Here is a 6,168-nt window from a genome sequence, read left to right on the forward strand (position 1 = left end):
GCCCAAGACCTACTTATCTTGGAGGAGTAGGAGTAGACCTACTCATACCAGCAGCATCAACGTCACCTGGGACAGCTTATTAGAAAGGCAGACTCCCGGGCCCCACCCCAGACCTGGTGAGTCAGAGACCCTGGGAATATTTTAACAATCTCTCCAGGAGCTAAAGTTGGAGCAACACCTGGAAGGATGTGGGATTAGGCACTGTGATCAGCCAGCAAGCATTCTTGGAGGGCCTTCTCTGCAGGCCCCTCCTGGGCAAGCCTTGAAGTTTCTACCAACTCTAGTTAGAAGGGAGCTTTAGGTACCTGGTAGTGTTCAGTTTGGTTTGTAACATTTTTTTCCCTCTTAATTGTGTGTTGGGGGAAATGTAGAACTAGACAGAATTTGGTTTAACGAGTTTCACTGTTTTAGGATGGGACCGATTTTATATAAGTAAAACAATGGGAATTACGTTTTTAAAAAATGAAGTAACTACCAGTAGAGGTAGGTTATATATTAGGCAGAATTGGAGAAGCTGGTATTCAATGGAACCAAAGCTGGGAAACGCTATCCTGATAAATCATAGATCCTTCAGAAACCACGCAACCGGGGCGCCTGGGTGGCTCAGTGGGTTAAAGCCTCTGCCTTCCGCTCAGGTCATGATCTCAGGGTCCTGGGATGGAGCCCCACATTGGGCTCTCTGCTCGGGGGGGGGGCCTGCTTCCCCCCTCTCTCTCTGCCTACCTCTGCCTACTTGCGATCTCTCTCTTTCTGTCAAATAAATAAATAAAATCTTAAAAAAAAAGAAACACCCAACGGAGGGGAGAAGAAGGGAGGAAAGAAAAAGGAAGAAAGGAGAGAAGAGATGGAGGACAGAAGAGGTGAGCTCTCATTTCTGTGTTCTGATCACTTCATAAAAGCTTAGAGAATAATAAGATTTCCCTGGCCTGAAATAAAGATCCCTCTTCCTCCTCAATTTTCTCTGTTTCATTAGTGGAGTTGACGGGGGGGGGGGGGGGGGGGGGGGGGGGGGACGACGGGGGGGGGACATAGCCTGAAGGCAAATCCTGCACTCTGGATTATGTTGTCAGAATTAATTCAAATTATAACTTGAAACCTGGTTTATTTCAGGGTTGAGATGTTTACCTTGAAATAACATTATTTAAGGACAAGCAGGTTTGGTTTGTTTTTAAGTCTAATCCTTTATTGATCATCAGCTCAGGACACCAAGCCCAACCAGGTATAAATAGCAGTATGGACAGGAACAAAAGGCATTCCCTAGAAACTGCCTCCTTCCCCAAGTACAGTGACTCAGCAGAAGTGGGGAACAATGCCCATCGTGGGGGGGTCCGGGGGGGCAGAGGGGGCCAGGGGAGGGGGCAGAGGAGGAGCCTGGGAAGAGGCCCATCCCTCTCTGAAAATCTGCCTCTAAAAAATTTCACATGGATTGTCTTGGGAGGAGGGGATATTTCCCTTTTTAACAATGTGTGCGGTGTTTTCAGAGGTACAGGGCACTAGCAAAAAGAGAGAATTATCTTTTTGTTTTCTCAGCCCTGCTAACAATGCCAAAGAGAAAGTCTCAGTTCGTCGCCGGCATGTCATTAATTTCTCCACCATTTGCTAATGGTAACAGAGAGCAGACCTCAGAGTAAGACATTAGTTAGCTTGAATATAGTGACACTGTTTTGCTTTCATTATATTGATGCTGGAGATGCTTTTGTATTTGCGTTTTTAAATTTTTTTCATTTACAGATGTGGTTTACGGTTTCCTTCTAAGAAATGTATTTAGTTTACAAAAAGCAAGTCACTTTAGAGAAATACATTAAGTAAAGGATGTGGCGGGGATTGAGAAGATGAAATCTGGGAGACCTCACTCAGCCTCGTTTCTCTGCTAGGCCCTCAGAACAAGCCCCACGGGCTGTCAAGGCGGGAGAAGCAGGTACTGAAATTACTGTAAGAGAGAAACTACTGTGTGTTCATACCCCACCTGCCCTTCGCATCTCCACACTGTTGCCGAGGCTTTCTCTCTGCTTATATCATACTCATTAGTGTTTCGAGATCTTACTCTAAGAAATTTTCCTCTCCTGAGCTGCCATAATACCTGGAAATTGTGGTCATAACCAATATGTGTCATTTACCACTTGCCAGCCTGTGTTTAAGCACTTTATATAAGCTAAACCATATAGTTCACCAAATAACCCTGTGAAGCTGGTCCTCCTATTATCTCCATTGGACAGATAAGGGCACTGAGGCACAGAGAGGTGAAGCAACTAGCTCAAGGTCACCCAGTTTATGAGTGGCAGAGTTAGGACTTGAACCTTGGAAGTAGGAGATAAGAGCTGGGGTCCTTAACCCCTGAGCTGTGCTGCCTTATCTGAGGTTACTTATGTGAGGACATTTGCTTCTTGGTTTCCCCAGCTAGACTGGAGCTTCCCCAAGAGCAGGGACCATGCTTGATATAGCTCCCACACCAGCATCTGACCTGGTATGCAGCTTTGAAGAGTGCTCATTGTGTATGGGTTGAATGAAGGAAATGCAGAGAAAGTGGTCTGAGAAGGTGGGATGACTTTTGACCTGGTGCAAGATTCACGAGAAGGTTAGAGTTGAGCTGCATGATGGATGTGTTACCAACAGGTGCACATGCGAAAGAGGAAAGGGGATTCTGGATGGAGGAAACCATATGAGCAAAGGTACAAAGAGGAGCTCACAATTTGTCTAGTTTAGTTGGACTGGGGGTAGAGTGTGGAGAATTCTTGAGGTTGGAACATGGCAGGTGGTGCTCAAAGGCCAGAGTGAAGAGCTTGTACTGCTGGGAGCGTCAGGGACCTGGTGATGCAAGGGGAGTGGCACCAGCAGAGCTGGGCATTGGGGTGGTTGATGTTGGGTTTAAAATAACCTAGAGGAAAGGCAATAAAGTGAAAACCAGAAAGAGAGCTGAATTTGTGGGGAGCATGAACAGTGCCGTGCGGGGATCCAGGGAAGCGGAGACGGGAGATGAAGAAGCACGGGAAGGTTTGAGCCGTGTGTGAAGGGCCTAAAATGACAAACTGGGAGGTGTGGGTTTTCTCTTGGGGAGACAGAGGAAGCTCTGAAGCCTAGTGTTTGATAGATTTTAATCAGGGCTTGTCTCTGGGTCAAAGGCAAGTCAATAGGTGCTGGTGGAAGGAGGGGCTTTTCAGGGCTCACTGAAGGGGTCCCCACGGTGCCCTTTGAGGACAAGGCCGAAAGGCAGAGCTCTGGCTGTATAGGCTATTCAAAAGTGAAAAAGTACAAAAGAATATACCTGTAGAGGGGCGCCTGGGTGGCTCAGTGGGTTAAGCCGCTGCCTTCGGCTCAGGTCATGATCTCGGAGTCCTGAGATCGAGCCCCGCATCGGGCTCTCTGCTCAGCAGGGAGTCTGCTTCCTCCTCTCTCTCTGCCTGCCTCTCTGCCTGCTTGTGATCTCTCTGTCAAATAAATAAATAACATCTTTAAAAAAAAAAAAAAAAAAGAATATACCTGTAGAATGAAAAATAAGTGCCTGCTCTAGCCCAGAACGTTCCCCAGAGGCAAACGCTGAATGCCTTCCAGAAATTTTTCATGCTATCTCTAGAAATATATCCATATGTATATCCTTTAAAAAAAAAAAAAGAACCCACAAAATCATACTCTCTGGTTTTTGCTTTTCTCATATGACACACTTACGAGTTTTTTCAATATCAGATATGCAGCTCTTTTTCATTCTTTTTATCCTCTTCCTAATATTCCACAACATGAATGATGGACCATAATGCAGTTAGCCTATTCTGAGATATTTAAGTTTGATGTTTTGGCCATCAGGAACAAAACTGTCGTCAACAGGCACCATTTCCCACATGGGCAAATACACCAGCGGGATATGTTCCTGGCAGTGAAATTTGTTGGTAAGGTGCCTTAGCTTGTCTTCACAGGATGGTCTGGGTGTCCTCACAACATGGGCTGGCTTCCCCCAGAGTGAGTGATTCAAGAGACCAAGACAGAAGCTGCGGTGGCTTTTATGATCTGGCCTCTTCAGTCATACCTGTCACTTCTGTCGCGTTTATTGGTCACACAGGCCAGTCCTCTTCCATATGATGGGGGTCCACACAACGGCAGACATATGAGGAGGTGAGGATCACTGTGGGCCATCTTGGAGTCTGACTACCACAGGTTTGGTTTTTTAATATTTTATTATTTGAGAGAGAGAAAGAGAGCATGAGCAGAGGGAGGGCAGAGCAAGAGGGAGAAACAGACTCTCAGCTGAGCAGGGAGCCCGATGTGGGGCTCCATCCCAGGACCCTGGGACCATGACCTGAGCTGAAGGTAGACACTTAACCAACTGAGCCACCCAGGCATCTCTACCACAAGTTTTTTGTTATTTCATTTAACGTAGAGTAAAAATTCACTCCTTTTTTTTTTTTTTTTTTTTTTTTTTTTTTGGTACTTAGGTCTACGAATGTTAACACATGTACATTTGCATAACCACCACCACAAACAGGAAACAGAACAGTTCCATCACCGCTCAAAAAACCCTTGTGTTTCCCATTGTAGTGACACACTCTGCCCACCCCTAACCTGCGTTAACCGCTGATCTGTTGCTATAGTTTTGTCCTTTGGAGAAGGTCACCTAGATGGAATCATATAGTATGTCACCTTTTGAAACGTCTTCCTTTACTCTGATTGATGCCATTGAGACTCATTTCAATTGTAGAGTGTCAACAGTTCATTCCTTTTTATTGCTGAACTGTGTTCCATTGGATGGATGTACCACACTCTGTTTATTGATTTACTCACTGGAGGGGTCATTTCCACACTGAGAGAGAGGGTGAACAGAGCTGTTCAAAGCATTCGTGCGCTGGCCCCTTTCTCCTGTCCTTCTGCTACTCTGATGATAGGTGTGATAGACCTTTGGATTTTGTGCCACAGATCCCGTAGACCCTGTTTATTTATTTATTTTTTTCCCAACCTTTTTTCCCTCGTTGTTCCGATTCGGCAGTTTCTACTTGACCTAGCTTGGAGTTCATAGATTCTTTCTTGTGACATCTCCATTCTGCTGTTTAGTCCTTCCAGTGAGCTTTTAAATTTTGGTTATTGTATTTCAAATATATAGCTGGTATATATACAGATACCAAATGGAAATTTTTTAAAAAGATTTTATTCATTTATTTGACAGAGAGATAGAGTGACAAGCAGAGGGAGAGGGAGAAGCAGGCTCCCTGCCAAGCAGGGAGCCCGATGCAGGGCTCATCCCAGGACCCTGAGATCGTGACCTGAGCCGAAGGCAGCCGCCCAACCGACTGAGCCACCCAGGCGTCCCCCCCATGGAAATTTTAATATATATCTTCTATTTACTAAAAAACTGAAGAAAGCTCAGAGTCTTCATCTTATTTCTTGGAGCTTTGTTTTTGTTTTGTTTTAAGTAGTCTCCAGGCCCAACTTAGGGCTTGAACTCATGACCCTGAGATCAAGAGTCACATGCTCTACTGACTGAACCAGCCAGGCCCCCCTTAAAATTTACCATTTTCGTTATTTTAAGTATACAGTCCAATGACCATAAATGCATTCACGCTGTTGCATACCATCACCACCATACACCTCCAGCCTTTTTTCTTCTTTCCAAATTGAAACTCCATCCCCATCCTCTCCCCAAAGGATTTTTGCAGCGGTTCCTTTAAGGGCTTTTTCAGATCATTCCAGCATCTTGTTGTTTGCATCTCTTCACTGTCTTTTCTTGAGCAAGCTGAAATTTTCCTACTTCTTTATACTGGAAGTAATTTGCCCTGGACATTTTAAATATTATGTTATGAGCTCTGGGTCACATTTAAATCCTGTAAAGAATATTGATATTTTTGTCTTTGCAGGTAATTGGCAAAGTGGGTTGAAGCCGCAATCTCTGCCTGCCTTCTCTGGGTTGTGGTTTCAGTGTCAGTCCTCTTTTCAAACCCTGTGTGATGCCACTTGCATCTGCCCCTTGGGAGTGCCACTCATTGGCCACAACTCAGGCAATGGCCTAGTTTGTGATTCAGTCTCTCAGAGTCTGTGGTGAGCTGTTTAGGCTAGATCCACTCTATGCACCTTGGGGGTGAGCCCAGAAATCCATAAATAACTTTGTGGGGTCACTTTCCCAAATTCCTCTCTCCTTGCCAACTCCCTGTGACTTGGTGGTTCCCTGAGGCTTCATCTACCAGACTC

The sequence above is a fragment of the Lutra lutra genome, chromosome 9 (genome assembly GCF_902655055.1).
Source record: "Lutra lutra chromosome 9, mLutLut1.2, whole genome shotgun sequence".
In the NCBI taxonomy this organism is placed as follows: domain Eukaryota; kingdom Metazoa; phylum Chordata; class Mammalia; order Carnivora; family Mustelidae; genus Lutra; species Lutra lutra.